The 17,116-nt window shown below is 45.6% G+C and overlaps 1 protein-coding gene across 3 annotated transcripts in view; it reads left to right on the plus strand.

The window, feature by feature from the left end:
* Map3k20 (mitogen-activated protein kinase kinase kinase 20) overlaps window positions 1-17,116 on the plus strand; it is a 163,708-nt gene that overhangs the window by 13,584 nt on the left and 133,008 nt on the right. The window lies entirely within an intron of this gene.

Here is a 17,116-nt window from a genome sequence, read left to right on the forward strand (position 1 = left end):
TTGAGTCATTATATCCGTTGTCTTGTTTAACGTTCCTTTTATGCTGTAAACATTCAGATGTCTCTCCTTTGGCTTTTTGAAGTATACAGTGTATTGACATTAGCTGTGGTTGTCCTTACAAGCTGGTAGCTTTTAAGACTCACCCTTTGCTTATTTTGGCCATTTTTTTTTTTATGTCTAGTTTTCAGTACGTATTGCTCCTTTCAAGTGAACTTTTCCATAAATACGCAGAAAATACTGTTATCGTTGACTGCCGCCAGTGAGCCCTCATGACTGGTTAGAGATGTGAATCCAGTGTTAGCATCGCGGGTGTCGGCCCGCCCCCCCCCACGCGTCCCCAGTATGCTGTGTTGGAGGTCCTCAGCCAGCTCTCCCATTGTTGAAACCAGGACAGTGGCACTGAGGTGACTCTGCCGCAGGCTGTCTGCAGGTTTTACACAAAGCAGAAGGGTACTAAGTAAAGACCAGGTCTTGCATTAGAATCATTTCTGATACTGGATTCTTGGATCTAGCAAGCTTGTATGATTGTCCCCGTTTTATAGATTGGAAGTAGAGCCTGGAGAAATGTATTAGCCACTTCAGTAGGAGGAGCAGGTAGAATTCAGAAGGCCAGGCTTCCTGCTCTTCAGGATTTTACTCTGAGACCTCTAGTTGACCAGGTGAGAAGAGAAAACAGGCCAATTCCGTCCACTTACGTAAGAATGTTGAGTGGTAGGCTGTGGGACTTTGACACACGAGCTTCTGGTGTGGTTATTGGATGAGGCAGGAAGCTGATTTTGAAAGGGAGCATTAGTTGCAGCCCATTCACTTTCTACGTCTCCATCAGATGTGCATCATTGTCCCATTCTTACAGTTTGAGGGGCCAAGAGAACGACACAGGAAAGCCCTGGGTGAAAGCGAGCCTTGGAAGCCTCCAGATCCTGCTTGTCTATTGCAAGAGTAGAACTCGTCAACTTGTGAGCAGGAAAAAGCAGAAATGCCACTTCCGCCTAGGGGCCTGTTGTCGTCAGAGATGGTCATTAGTCATCTCCTTGCCAGGCACCCCACGCTGCCAAATTACCAGGAGTTCAACGTGAAAGTCTGGTGGAGCCCTGGCGGTTATTGGAGGGGAAGTGTGTATCCCTTGTGGACCTGTGTTTTATAAGATGCGTGTTGGCTACTGGCTAGGCACTTTTTGTGACGAGATCAAGGTGATAAACGCTAACCACCACCACCACCACCACCACCACCACCACCCCCCCCCCCCCCCCGCCCCTGCAACTCCACCCTTCCACCCCTCCCCCCCGCCACCCCCCACTCTCCACCCCGTTTATACACTCAATCCTAAGCTTCTTGGGCATTGTTTTTCTTATTTCACAGGATTCTTTGAAAATTACCTGACATTTGACTAAATGTTTGTTTTGTGAACTTGGTCAAATGTGGAGAATGTACATGACATTCTTTGTTTGTTTGTTTGTTTGTTTTCTAGACAGTTTCTCTGTGTAACAGCTCTGACTGTCCTGGAACTCACTTTGTAGATCAGGCTGGCCTCCAGCTCCACCTGCCTCTGACTCCCAAATGCTGGGACAGAGTGCATGTGCCACCACCACCCAGAAAATTGTTTATTTATTTTATGGGGAATTGACCTGGGTCCTCTGGAAAAGCAGCCAGTGCTCTTAACCACTGAGCCATCTCTCCAGCCCATGCCGAATTCTTAAACTTGGCTTATGTGACTATTTGTACTTCATTTGTGACCTCTAGTGTAGTGAGGATATGGTACTTCCCTCTATTTTAGAAAGTACATGGTGCCTTTCTACTGAAAAGAACAAAAATTGCACTTACTTAAAATGTTTTTAAAAATGATTTAAAGCAAACACCAAGAAAAATTACAAGACTGCTGTGACCCCTATGATACCACTGAAGCCTACCACGTAGTGACATTTTGCACCATCTGCCTTTTACTTTACTTATGCTATTGATTTATATGCGGTTATAATTATTTTATTTTGGCTGGTTGTGAGAATAAATTATAGATGCTATATGTATTTATTCAAAGTATTTCAGCATCTCCAGTTAACAAAGCCAGGAAGTTGAGTGGTCATATCACTTTTATTGGATAGTCCACCTTCAGATCTTGCCATTTGTCCCAAAAGACTTTTATGGGAATTTTCTCCACCCAGATGCACTCCAGGATGACAGACGGCATCTAGCTGACGTGTCTGTTTGGTCTGTTTTATCCGGGAACAGTTTCCCCGCCTTTCTTTGCCTTTTAAGACTTGGACGGTTTGGAAAAGCAGAGAACACTGGTTTTGCAGAATGCCCTTGTGTTGGACTTACCAATTTCCCCTCGTTTGGTTTATGTGGTTGTGGTGGGAATGTCGTAGGGGTTGTGTGTCCTTGGTGGTCCTCGGTGCTGTGTCGTGGGAGTCGCTTGTCTTAGTTTTGGTGATGTTACTTTTGGACCCCTGGGTATGAGCTCACTCAGTTCCTCTGCAGTGAAAACACCTATTTGTCTTTTGTGATTGGCTGTTGGGAGCTACTTTGCAGCTGTGTGAATATCTTTCCACAGCTTTGCATCCCTTGATGATTCTGTCTTAGGTAGAACGTTACCACGGTAGTCCACTGTGGTAGGAGCAAGTTCTCTCCTTCTGAGCTTTTCCCCTGTTCCTCCTCTGGCCTCCCTTTATATACTGGCCAATTGTTTATAGACAGTTTTACACTTCACAGTGACACAGTCCATTACACTTAGGCATCTCTGTGTTTAAGCTATGTACAGCTTGGCTAGTAAGGGCTCCTTCTGGCTGGCTTCTGTGTCTTTTGACATGTGCTGTTGAGTTTTGCCGATTTCCTTACTTCCTGACACAAAAAGTCACCCCTGTCTCGCCTAGTTCCTGTCCCCATGCTGGGGCAGCCATTCCTGCAGGAAGTCTGAGTCAGCACCCCTGACTTGGATTCAGCATTTGGGAACCAAAGTGGGGGAGTATTAGGGGAGCCTACTTTAGATTTTTAGGAAAGGAGCCTTTGTTTCTTAGTAGCAATGAAAGTAACACATTTTATTTATGAGATTGTTTAGAATTTAGACTCAAGGCCTCTGGGCGGACAGGTTCTGGGAGGTGCCCCTTCCAGAGGCGGGTTTAGAAAAAGGGAGCACAGGGAAGCAGGTCTCAAAATGGTTCCTTCCCGAGTCAGAAGTTGTACTTCCGGGACTTTTTCTAAGTCAGTCAGCGCTGTGTAGGGATGCATGTCAGGTGGGTGATGGCGAAGACTTGGGGACAATCCAGTGCTACCTGGGCAGTGCCATCACATGCCCATCAGAAAATGAGGGAAGTGGGGAAGACAGTTTATAAAACATGTCGATGCTTGGTGTCTGTGTGCCGCCTTTATTTTTCCTGAATGTCTGTGGTTCTCTATGATTTCATGTTTTCCTTCAACCTTTTATTATGAAAAATTTCAAACATAAAGCGAATTTCACTGTGAACATCCATATACACAACATATAGAATATGTAGTTAACAAAGACACTTCATCACATGCATGGACAACTCTCCCCTCTTACTCACCCATCTGCTGCATTTCACGGCAGCAGCCAGCATCAGTGTCCCCCCCCTTCAGTAAGCCATCGTGTGTACTACTGTTCCAGCCCAGTTGTAGTTACAGTTTGATTTTCTTCTCTGGTAGACATACAAGTCACTAAGGTTTTAAAAATGTGGATTGACCGTGACATATATTTACATTTCTAATCAGAAAAATTCAATTTAAAAAGTGCAATTTCGACAATCTGCAGCAATATCTCAGGAATTTCAAGTGAACTGAGCTTCATAAACTCATAGTGGATCACACAACACTAATTTTCCAGGCTCGGTGTTCGTCTCTGACAGGTGGGGCATTTCCTTTCACATTGCTGTCCCCCAGCAGTGCCCCCAGAGCTCAGGACTCAGTTGTTTACATTTTTCACGGATGTACTTACAGTACACTGTTTCTTTCTGCTTGAGAAATGTTTACGAAGCGAGGGGTGGGGGTGGGGGTGGGGGGGCACACCCACCTTAAGACTATGTACCGGAAGTAAGGAAAGAAGCCCTTAGCGTGTCTTCCTGGTCCCTGTGGGTTCCTTTGGGTGAAACCGAAGTGCTCAGGCAGAAGTTCAGAAAGGAGTGGAAGAATGTCAGAGAAAGCCATCGTGATCACGGTGCCTTACTTACAACCGTTAGCTGTGGGGAGGACTGTGCTGGTGTCTGTGGGGAGGACTGTGCCAGTGGCTGTGCGGAGGATGGTGACGGTGGCTGTGGGGAGGACTGTGCCGGTGGCTGGGGAGGACGGTGTTCCTGGTTTTGGTCCATTCTTTCCCCTGGCAGGGAAGGCCTGGTGGGACAGGGCAGCTCATGATGAAGGAATGAGGGGATTGAGGAGAGGGAGGGAGGGAGAGGGAGGGAGAGGGAGTGAGAGGAAGGTAGAGGGAGGGAGGGAGAGGGAGGGAGAGTTGGTTGAGGGTATGCCTGTCCTCTTCCCCATTTCAGCCCAGCTTACAGGATGGTACTGCCCACATTCAGGGTGGTGCTTCCTCCCGAGTTAACCTCTGGAAATGAAACGCCGCCTCCTTTCTTTCCTTTTCTTCCTTTTCTCACGGCTTTGTTCTTTACTAATTCCCTAGGCATGCTTCAGGCCAACCAGGATGGCACTAGCCATTACTGCTTTTATGTTACATAAAACCTGTTGGTACTTACGATGTTGACACATCACAGATAAATATTAGGAATGGAGGAAACGTTTTCCCCCAAACTGAACGAAGGCAGACTCCTCAGGAAGGAAAAGACAAGGCCTTTTCTTCTTTGGCCTTGATTTATGCCATTCCTTTTCTTTGAGGAAAAAAATAATCCTACCAAGTTTTAGAAATGTGGAAAGCCAATAAGTTGAGATTTAAAAACCGATCCATATTGTACATATTTGTAAGTAGAGGACATCTGAGAGTCAACTGGTCCTAATGACGGGAGCTATTAATAATTTGTATGTAGAGAGACGTTATCCGTATGAGTTAGGAAGTGGGATATTAGAACTGACACAGAACTCAGAAAGATAAAAATAAAAGCTTCGTTATGCCCAGTGTGTTGGCGTGATGATGTTAACGCTTGGGGAAAACTTGTTAAATATTGTCCATTATTAGCCCATGCGGGGCCTTGATTCCCGTCTGTGCAGCCCTGTGGATGTTTATTAGTGAGTTCTCTGTTTTTAACTGTAGGATTGCTGTTCTAATATTTTCTCTGTCCCTGAACATGACAAAGAATTACTCTCGTTCTTTCTAAGTCCTTTCAATATTTAAATATGTCGATAGGTCCAACGGGAATAAAGCTCCAGTCCCTGACAGTGCCACTGAATTCTGGCCTGGTTTCTGTGGTGTTCTTGTGTTGAGAACTTGCCACTTAGTATGATTAGGCTTTTGCCTTTGGGCTACCCTTATGGTCTCCCTGTGCAGGTCCTGCTGGGCAATCTTGTGGGGCATAGAGGACTAAGGGCTGTAAAATCCAGAGAAAACAAAGCCCTCAGGGCCGCACCCCTGCCCACTCCTCACCTCTATGCTCCCCTGACTCCTCGGCCCTGCTTGTCACCTGCTGACCTGAGCTCCCAGCCCATCAGTTATTCTGTGCGGCTTTCAGTTCCACAACCCTGGCCACATTCTTTGCTCTACCTGGAATACCATTGTCTTCTCTACCGGGACAGACCCTACTAATTTTTCGGGTTTAATCTTTTTTCATGAATGTTCTCAGTCCCATAATAATTCTCTTTTTCTCCTGAATTTTTACCATTTAACATCCAAACCTCTAATTTGACATAGGTTTAGAACTGTCCTGTGATGAGACCGTTCCTGTAAGGAATGGTCACTTAACTTCCCATGTGTCATGCTGTGGCTTCTCAGCTGAAGAGTGGGGTTAATTATAGTACCCACGTCACCGGGCTGTTTGAAAGGATTAAAGAGATAATACATGTCAGCTGTGTGGAGGAACACTGGACACAAGGGAAGACTGGGGTAACTGTCAGCCATCCGTTTATCTTCAAAGGGGGCCTAGCCGGGCGGGTCACCTTTTAAGGTTCATACCTAGGATCTTAGGTTGGGCAGGAAGCAGCCACTCTATTTACAACCAACAGGGAAGAGAGCCTTGGCAAGGCCCAGTTGATTGTGTGTGGGCAAGCACATGGGTGGTAGGATGGGTAGTGTAAACTGTCAACGTGACGGAAGTTAGAATCACCTGAGAGGTGGGCCGAGGGACATATCTGTGGGGGTTATCTTGGTCACATCAATGAGGTGGGAAGACCTACCCACTGTGGATGGCACCATTTCCTAGGAGGGCCTCTTGGACTGTAGAGGGTAGAATTACACATTTATATTCTCATCTGACTGTGGACATACTGTTCCAAATTCCTGCCTCTGTGGCTTCTCTGCCAAGGGGGACTGTATCCTGGAACTGTGCACTACATAGGCCCTTTCTCCCTCAAGTTGCTTGTCAACAAGAAATAATACAGACAGCGTGCTCGGCATCCTAGTTCTGCGCTCTTGGAAGGCTGAGGCTGTCCCTTTAGCCGAGGCTGTCCCCATCTTGGCCATCCCCAGGTGCCAAATGCTCTCTGTTTCTTCATAGTCACTTTCCAGGATTATACTCTATATGACACATCAGATGTAAGACTCACAGAGTGGCTGGATGAGCCACCCAGCCAACACACGTAGCACCCTTCATGTGGGTTTGCTTTGCTAAGCTTCATAGTGCTGGGCCCTGTGCGTTGCTCGCAGTGAACTCTGAAATATGTGTCCTGGCGTTTGGTGTCACATTGCAGAGGACCCCCCACACACACACACTGATGTTTGTCTTAAAGAGGTGTCCTATGTTCCTGTGCCTGCCTGTTCTTCATGAGTTCTGCTTTCAGATGCGACTGTAGTAGAGCACATCTGTCTTTCCTAGAGCTCTGTAAATTCAGTTAACAGGCTTGCATCCATAGTTCCCAGACTCTTGCTTATGACTTCGCTTTAGGGGACCCGATGTTTGAGTTTGTAAAGGCTCTCGATTTTGATGCCTTCTAGACTGACACGCCATTTCTGTCCAAGGACTTTCACACACTTCATAGTGTTAGACTTTAGCTGCATTCGACGTGTAAAAATCATTGCTTTGAATTAAAATATTTAGCAGCTTAAAGTAATGAATCATTTTATTGATAATTGAGCCGGGCATCTTCCAGAAGCACACACCGAATAGCATCTCTCACCCAGCTTTCTTCTGGGAGGCCGTTCTGTTGCCAGGAACTTACAATCAAAGCCGCTCCAAGGCGAACTGCAATAAGAGATAGAGAAAATTGGCCACATGTCGAACAAACACTTGAGTTAAATGAGTGACCAGGCATTGTCAATCATGTCTGAAGATAACGTGAAACTTATGGGAGCAGTCAGTAAGGAAAGGCCACCAGAAAGCCTTCCCCAGGGCCAAGAAGCCTTACAAAGTCCCCACCACCCTCAGTGACTGCATGGAGCAGATGCCACTTTTGACGTCATTGAGAGCGCCATAGAAATGTTTCGCTAGCAAAAGCCCTTTCTTTGGTTTGCTACTTATTCTTTTAAAAATCCTTCCATCATTTTGTTAGGATTCCATATTTACTATATGTGGAGACTACTTGGATTTGCCATAGAAGGAACATGATTACAACTGTCATATCAGTTTCTCATTAAAGTATTATTGATCTTGGTATATTGAGCAATAAACATTTCAGTTAGTTAATGTTTATTCTTCAGCCATGCTCTAAACATTGCGGTGAAATCAAACCAATTAATGTAGCCCAGTAAAAGCGTTATGTCCAGATTAACTGATTTCACATAAAGTCAGGCTCTTGCCACAGAAGAAAAATGGCATATGCCATGACTCCAGTGTCTGAGAAAGCCAAAGATGAAGAAAGAACAATTAATTAGACAATTAAAAAATTCTAGGAGATTAAAAAAAAAATGCCTGTGAACCTCTGTAGAAGTTTCAGAAAGCTCTGTGAGCATGTCACAATCAGGGTGACCAGCCAGCAAAATGGCTCAGAGGGTGACAGACACCTGCCACCAAACCCGACCTATCCCAGACCCACATGTGGAAGGAGAGAACAGATGCGCCCAAGTTGTCCTCTGACCTCCACATGTACATCACGGCACAAGTGCTCACTTGCGCTTTCTGTTTCTTAGTCATCAAAAATAGAATCCTCTCATTTGGGTGTTAAAGGTGCCTGTAACTTCTCCTTGCCTGTGGTGTGACAAGAAGTCACCCCCTTGTGTCACCCAAGCATCGAGGCCACATCACCAAGTGTTTTCCACAGACGCCCGACTCCCACCTCCTCAGCAGGATCGCCAGTTGCTTTTAGAACACGGCCGTTGATGCTGTATGCGGTGAGAGCTGCACGCTTTTAGAGTATTTTAATTCCCAGAAAGTTCTTAATAATGGAACTTCCAAGATTGGCGCTGGCCCACGCCTTTGGGGCCACATAGACTTCCTTCAGATATCAGTTTCCTGAGGGCGGGGCTTGTGTCTTCATCATCATTGTCTTCTGGGCTACCCGGAGTGTCTTGCCCACCGTAATGACTGAGTGAAGTCATGCATGCAGGAGTCTCCGCTCAGCCTTGTCTGGTGTGAGTTATAGGAATGTTGTGCTAGTCCTCCATCTATAGCAAAGGATCCGCTTGCTGCTCGTCTCCTCTCATGGCCCTTGCCCTTCCCAGTCTGGTTGATTCTTTGTTTTTTTTCAGCTCTTAATAAATTACTTTGTCTTTGAATGAAAGGCTGTTCTGTTGCCAGGAGGAATGGTTTTCATGGCCATGGCACTTTATCTGTTTGGGTTTTGGCTGTATTCACAAAATGACTCCAACATGCTCTTTCTTAGCCCCATTAACATCAGATGTTCATTGACTCATGATCTGGGGGCCATGATAGTGTCCCAGTGACATGGGCCGGACAGGATTTTAATGGCTTGAAAATACAATTTCTTTCCTTGGTATGGTCCACCCTGAAAAGTAGAAATGCTTCTCAGTGAGCATGTGCGCAGTCTCTGTCAAAGAGGAAGGAGGCCGCAAAGCTGCCATGCCCTACAAGGCCAGCATTCAGCAATTAGTGCACAGAATCTGTTTAACTCACTACACTAACATTTCATTTACAGTTATTCATTTTGTATGTGTGTGTGTACATGTGAGAGGTCAGAGGAAAACATTTGGGGTTTGATTCTTTCCTTCTCCGGACAGGTTCTGGGAACTGGACTAAGGTGGTCAGCTGAGCTCAGCAGCAACTGCCTTTATCCACGGCGTCATCTCGCTTGCTGTAACTGACGAGTTTTAACTCGTGTAGAGCAGTACGTCCTTTGGTGGGAACTAAATTGTTTCTGTTATTGGAATGTAGAGTTTCCTTTAAAAAACACATACTCATTTTAATCATTGGATGTGTATTTTTAAATATGATATAACATTTTATTAAACCTGCTGCTGGGAATTATTATTATTATTATTATTATTATTATTATTTTTTTTTTTTTTTGAGACAGGATTTTTCTGTGTAGCCCTGGCTGTCCTGAAACTCACTCTGTAGACCAGGCTGGCCTCAAACTCACAGAGAACTATCTGCCTGCCTGTGAGTGCTGGGATTAAAAGTGTACGACACCACCACCACCTGGGTTTTTTTTTTTGTTTTGTTTTGTTTTGTTTTGTTTTGCTTTTTAAGGCACAGTCTCTGCATTTCAGATTGACCTTGAACTCACCATCCTCCTGTCTCAGCTCCCTGAATGCTGGGATTACAGGCTTGTGCCACCATGCCACCTGGAATAGTAAAGAGAGAACGTGGCTGTGAGTTAGGGGCTAAAATCATCAAGAAATGATGGCGAGCTTCTTGAGAACTGGTGTACAATTACAATGAAGGCTAGTGGCTGATGCAGTCTGATGGCAGAGGCGCAGCTTTTAGGGAAAAGTGAGGTGCACATTTGAAGTGGTATTGCTGATCCTGGCCCAGTGGAACAGGTGCTAAGAGCCAGAGGAGCAGCCAGTGAGAAGCCTGCTTTGGGGACCAACTTCTATCTGAGGAGAGGAGGAAATTTGAGAAGAGAGGTTCAGGCTGGGGGCATGTGGCTGCTGATAGAGTATGAGCTTGCAGTGGAAGGAAAATAGAAAGATGGGAGATTGGGACCAGCTGGAAAATGTGTGGCCACAGAAAGATTGATGGGCAGAAGGCCATGGTTACTTTGTCTCTTGTGTGGTGATTGTGCAAGCATGGAAAAACAGGCATAGTGAGGTTGGTCTTGGGGCAGTCGGAGTGGCTGGTGTGGGGGTCAGCTTAGGGCAGGGTAGTGGTAGGGCTCTATGGCCTCAGAAACTGGACATGAGAAACCTGCCCCAAATGTATTCACTGAAAAATCTCTCCAAAGACAAAATTTCCCTAACTCCAAATGCCAGGATTTGTGTGATCTGGGTTTTTAGCGACCCAGCAATAACTTAGAACAAGGTAACCATTGAGAAACTAGGAAATGTAAACCCAACAAAACCTTGTCTACATGTTCACAATGAGAAGTTACCCCATTGGCAAAGGTAGCAGACACATATTTATGAAAACTACAGGCTGATTGCCACTTGCACATTTTAAAATGAAATATATATTGTAAGTAGTATCTTGCGGCTGTTTTGGAAGACAGAGGCGTTGGATTCCTAGGAGGCTGTGTAACGTGGTATTTAAGAGCTCAGGCTCTGGCTTCATTCAGTCCGTGAAGATTCAAATCCCAGTTCCCTGGCTTGTTTGACGAACAGACAAGTTAGGCAAGCCTTAGTTTTTCCTGCTATAAAATGCAGATAATAATGGGGTTGGTTTCATGAAGATGCTGCGGGGACCAGTTGAAGTAGTCCGTGTGGGTATGTGCACGTAGTACCTGGCACCTAGTCCGCTCTCATGTATGGGACCACTGTTAGTGCTGTTATTTCAGCAGCCTGATGTCTGAACACACCCAGTGTTCCACTGTGTGGCTTGTTAGCACACATTTACTGCGGATGGATCTTTCCTTTTCAATGCTTGTAAATGACTAGCTGTTTACATCATTCTGTAGTGTAGTATTCCCAAAGTCTAAAACTCCATGTCTCAATGATGTTTTTTTTTAATCTTATTTTTTTCTAACCAGCAAACTATTTTTGTCATTTACTTATTGTGTTTTGTATTATAATGGATTATTTTTCAGCACCTAACTGTACATGTCCCATGTCCACTGGAAATGGAGTCTACTTGAGAATCAGTCATGTAGGATGTTCTGTGTAGTAGAACATGGGAGCTGGGTGGACAGTACAGGAACAATGACACTTAGGTCTGGGGAGGCTGACAGCTGACATGCGTGCTGAATCTGAAATGGCATGACCTTCTGGTAGGTAGCTTGAGAGACTGACAAGTCAAAAAGAGATGCCCTTTGGCCTGTCACCTTCACCTGCAGGAATTTGTTGTTAGGGAGGAAAGGGAAAAGTATATGTACATGCGTAGTAAGAATTGTTGACTGATGCACATTGGAGACAGTGTGGATATCCTTTTTGTGTGTATGTGTTCTTTGCCTGCAAGTGTATGTGGGAGTGTGTGTGGGCAGGAGGCAAATGCTGGGTGTCTTTCTCAGTCACTCTCCACTTTAATTTTTTAAGGCAGGGTTTCTCACTGGACCTGGAGCTCCCTGACAGGCTAAACGATCAGCGAGCCTCTGGATTCTTTGCCTACCTACTGGGATTAGAGGCAGAAGCCCCCACTCTTGGCTTTGCATCTGTGTGTTGTGGATCCAAACTCGGGACCTCATGCTTTACTGAGCCATCTCCCTAGCGCTGCATGTTCTTTTATAATCATTAAAAAAAAGTGTGTGTGTTGGGGGGAAGACACCAAATGCATGCCATCTGGTGGGGTACAAAGCACAAAAAGAAATTATATAATTCTTCTGTTCTGTGCAGATGGGAAGTTCATCCCTATTTAGTTTAAAATCATACAGAATGCCTTGAAAGCCGACTTCTGCACTTTGGGTGTTTTCTGCTTCAGCTCTCTGAGAGAGTCAGTGGTGGCCCAGAGTTCTGATCTCCTTCCCCCCACCCCCTCCAGTGTCTTTGCCGTCGTGAAGGCCTGCACATGTGCAGTAGAAAGTTAACATGAATTCCACGTAAGTTTCTGTAGGTCTTAGTTGATTGCCGAGGAAATCCCGGCGATTTGAAGTTATGTCTTTAGCATTTTGTCAGGGCGCTAGGTGCAGGTCTTCTTTTAATTTCCTTTAGGAGGGCAGCGAGGACGGCCGGTGCTTTCACTAGCAAGTAAGGCTTTGTTTATAGATTGCTCCAGCTGGATCTGTATTTGCTCTGTAGAAGAAACAGAAAGAATGTGTAACCAGTGTTTGGATAGTACTTCAGTCAGGCCTTTTCCCTTTATAATGGCCCCTGCGCCCCCCCCCCCCATGTTTGGCTATAAAAAGCTTGGAATGTTTACCCACAACCACTTGTCAGGGTAAGTAGGAAGAGATTTTCCTTTTGAAGAATTCAACACAAAGAGAGAAAAGCATGCACACCTGTTTATTTAAGCATCATCTACAGAGGGGGAGAGTCTCCACCAATGCCTTGTTTAGGAAGGAAGGAGAAACCTGGGACTTGATTCCTCTGGGAAAGAGTGCATGGAGGAGCCGGGCGGTGGCAGTGCACGCCTTGAATACCAGCACTCAGGAGGCAGAGCCAGGCATGAGTTCGAGGCCAACCTGGTCTACAAAGCAAATTGTGGGACAATCAGGACTACACAGAGAAACCCTGTCTCAACCCCCCCCCCAAAAAAAAAGAGTGTAGGGAGGCCGAGGGTTGTGTCTAGAACAAGCCTTCCCTCCCCAGTCCTTTGTCCTGAAGAACCACCCGTGCAGTCCTCCTGTCCTGCAGAACCACCCATGCAGTCCTCCTGTCCTGCAGAACCACCCGTGCATTCCTCCTGTCCTGCAGAACCACCCGTGCAGTCCTCCTGTCCTGCAGAACCACCCGTGCATTCCTCCTGTCCTGCAGAACCACCTGTGCATTCCTCCTGTCCTGCAGAACCACCTGTGCAGTCCTCCTGTCCTGCAGAACCACCCATGCATTCCTCCTGTCCTGCAGAACCACCCATGCAGTTGCAACATTTTGAGAAGTCCAAGAATTGCAATGTCAGTCTTAATCAGGGCTGTAAACTCCAGCGTCTCCACACAGCGTGTAAAAGAGTAAAGCCAGCCGAGCACTGCACAATGAGAAGTGATAGGAATTGTGGGAAAGTGCAGAGGTCACCACTACCATGCACAGCTGCTGCGTGCTGCCCCATCGTTTTAAGTACGGTGAAAGCCAGTGCTGCATTGGGCCCTTCTATACTCCACTCCGTGTGTGTACTTCTCTAAAAATGTATCATGGATCTTCAAAAACTAGATGATTTTGAAAAAAATAATAATAATTCCAGGTCCCTGGCCTGCTTGAAATGAAAGCAGGGTGGGTCCCGTCCCTTGAGACCCTTGAGGCTCTCTACTGAGATTGTCATTGATGGCAGCAAGGCTTGTCTGGAGGTAGCACGTCTAAAAGATTTCAGAAAGAGCATCTCTAGTCTGGGACTGTAGGTCATTTGATAGGATGTATTTTCATTAGTATTTAACAATGTAGACAGTGAGATTTAAAAAAAAAAGACTTAGTTCCTTTAAAATTTATCCACGAAATAACATCTCAAAGACTGAGGAGTGTTTCAGTTGAATTTCTTCAGAATGAAGCTGGTGAGGTGGTTCACTGGGTAAAGGCGCTGGCCACCCAGCCTGATGACCTCAGTTCAATCCCTGGAACCCCCATGCCAAAAGGAGAGGACCAGTTCCCCAAAGCTGTTCTTTGACCTCCACGTGTATGCCGTGGCCCATGCACACACAATGCACATCCATTCATCCAGTCCCGCACAAATAAATGAATGTAATTCAAAGAAAAATAAACTAAAGCTGGGAAGCGGTGGCGCACGCCTTTAAACCCAGCACTCAGGAGGCAGACGCAGGTAGATCTCTGAGTTTAAGGTCAGCCTGGTCTACAGAGTGAGTTCCGGGACAGCCAGTGGGACACAGAGAAACCCTGTCACACACACACACAAAAATAATAATGAAATAAAATAAATAAACTTATAAAAAATTCCAAAAGATAGCACAGGCAAGGCCCCGTGGTTCCTTTGTAGCCCAGCCAACACACCAGCAACAAGACAACCAAACAAGTTACATCCTTTCTAATAAACTTTCAAACGTCCTCATTTATTTCTTCTTAATAAAGTATGATGAAGTATACCCTTAATTGCATGATGCGAATTGGCTAATAATCTCCAAGTTTCCACAACTCGGTGTCAGGACGCTCCAGCAGAGGGCTCCGCCAGAGAGTGTGCGAGCAAGACATTTGTGACTCACTTCTGGCGCTTCCTAGCAGTGATGCTCCTTCCTCCTAGGTTGTGTGAAGACATAAAGTTATATAAAGACCTCCCCTGTCTCAGGGTGATGCGCCTGTTGTTCTCCAGACTGTGGCAGGAGAGCAGGGGGTGGTGGATGCCTGCGCCTGTGATAAATGGAAATACATGACGAGACTCCCACATCTAAATCTTTGTTGTGGCGGAGGACTCTCCCAAGAGGTTTTTTGGTCTTTATATGGTGAGAATCAGGAAATTCTGAGCCCAAACACATGTTATGCTGCTTCTGACCTTTCACAGACAGAGAACTCCAATATTTAGTAGGTCTTAAGATTAATTAGGTTTCATCCCAGTTTGAGACAGGGTCTCAAGGTTTGGTCAATTAATGATGTAAGCTACAGATGACTTTGAACTCCTCATCCTCTGCTGTTGTTTTAAAGGAGATAAAAATCCTGTGCTTCAGAATGAGATCTGAATTTAGTAACATTAATGAATTTAGCCATGGGAGCAAAAACTAGTCATAGGCTCTCACAGGCCAGATTCATATTTTGAGATGCTTTCCTGGTCTGTATCTTTCTGTTCCAACTTTATCATAGAGGATCAACTTAGAAAAAAACCAACAGGTGGAAAAGTGGAAATATTTTATGTGTTGGCTACAGAGGACTTGAACCCCAGGAGTCACAATCGCCTGCACAGAGGGGCAGGTTCTGAATACAATGACTTGACAGTGTTAGGGAAAGCATGGGCTGCAGAACGTAATTGACAAACATTCCTGCATGGTGACAGAGCTTTTAATGGCCAGGCTCAGCCTAGAGGTTAGTGATGATTATGATAGTTCACTGTCATTTTTGTGTTTACATCATCATAGTACATTGAATTTGGCTTCACTTGTCTTTCATTCAAGGAATTATAACCTCTCCGTTCTTTCCTTCAAATTCTGTAAGACTAATAGTCCTAGAAGTAGCTGTAATTAAATTTTGGGCGTATACTGTCTCAATTGTACATTCTTTCAAAGGACTAGTACTATGGCACAATAGACCCTTCTGTACAGAAAGAGTAGATTATATCAAGCTGGGTCCCGTCAGGAGACAGAAAGATGGTTAACTGCTAAGACTATGGAGCGGGGCTGGAGAGATGGCTCAGTGGTTAAGAGCACTGGCTGCTCTTCTAGAGGTCCTGAGTTCAAGTCCCAGCAACCACATGGTGGCTCACAACCATCTATAATTAGATCTGGTGCCCTCTTCTGGCGTTCAGGCATACATATACATAGAGCACTCATATACATAAAAAACAATAAATCTCCCCCTTTCTCTCTTTCTGCCCTCCGCATGGTCTCTCTGTCTCTCTTCTTCTCTCTCTGTCTCTGTCTCTTTCTCTCTCTCCCTCTCTTCCCCTCCCCCCTCTCCCAATAAAGCTCTAGAAAGGTAAAAAAAAAAAAATTTAATAAAAAAAAAAAAAAGACTGAGCCCCGCCCCCAATCCTGAAAGCTGGGTCTCATCCGGGAGGATGTGGTACAGCAGGCTGGGTGGAGCAGGAGCCTTTGCTGTGGTGCCATGTGGGATGCTACCTGCTTGGAGGGGTGGAGCTGATGCTGGCCTACAAGAATCTTTCCACGAGGTGCTGATAAAACTCACTGAAGGGTCTGTACCAGTGGATCTTGCCCATGTTGCTGGCCACTGGAGGGAAAACTGCCACACAAGAAGTATTTATTTTCCGTTGCTTGTGCCCTGCGGTGTCTTCAGCGCCATTTATGGACACAAGCTAACATGGTGCCATCTGGCAGAGAAAAATGATCCATAAAGATGTTAGGAAGCAGGTGACGAGTGCAGTGCTGTGTCTGTCGCTTCTGCACAGACCCTACACAGGCATTTGCACTTCCACACACCGATGAAACGACTCTACGCCTTCACCTGTGGGCATCAGCTATCCTTTGCACAAGTGAAGTTCTCATTACTTCCCCAAACTGAGATGCACAGTCTTGAGTCATTTCATCCATCACCGGCTTTGCTGACTTCTCCGAGTCCATTAGAGTACACTGGCTATTATTACCTAATGCCTAAGTCATAAAGCCCACCCCTAACAACTTCATATGGAGTCATACGGGGAAGAAGGAGAAAGGAGAAGGCATATGATATACATAGATGCCCTGCACGTGCAAAGAACAGGCAAAGGAAAATTGATCGACCCCTTCCGAGTGACTTTCTTTCTTTTTTCTTTTTCTTTTTCTTTCTTTTTTTTTTTGCGACTCTTTCAATAGCTATTTATTTCTGTCTTCCCTCAGCCTAAACCTCAGCTGCCTTGGAGGACTTTGTTGGTGTGGGGACCTGAACTTGATTCCTGAAGTGTCTCAGTCCTTATTCCTCTTGTTTGCCACTGATTCTTGTATGTTTTACTCACATTTATTACTGGGTATGGAGGCCCTTAGAACATGCTTGCAGAATTCCCTGGGCTTCAGACATAGACTTCTGTTCTGGTTGTGTCTTCATTGTTCCCCCAAAGCTACAATCTAGAGGCCGGGCCACCACCTAGTGCTGCTGGCTGGAGTGGGTGGAAACCTGAAGTGGACCTAGCAGGAGGAGGTGAGGCAGGTCTGGGAGGATCGGATGCCTTTGGAGGCGATATTGGGACTCTGCCTCTTCCTTTCTTTTTCTTTTTGTTTCCTGGCCCTGAGGAGGTGAGGTGCTTTGTGCCATCACCTGTTTCTGCCGTGATGGTCCCCTCTG

Source organism: Onychomys torridus, chromosome 4 (assembly GCF_903995425.1).
Source record: "Onychomys torridus chromosome 4, mOncTor1.1, whole genome shotgun sequence".
Lineage (NCBI taxonomy): Eukaryota > Metazoa > Chordata > Mammalia > Rodentia > Cricetidae > Onychomys > Onychomys torridus.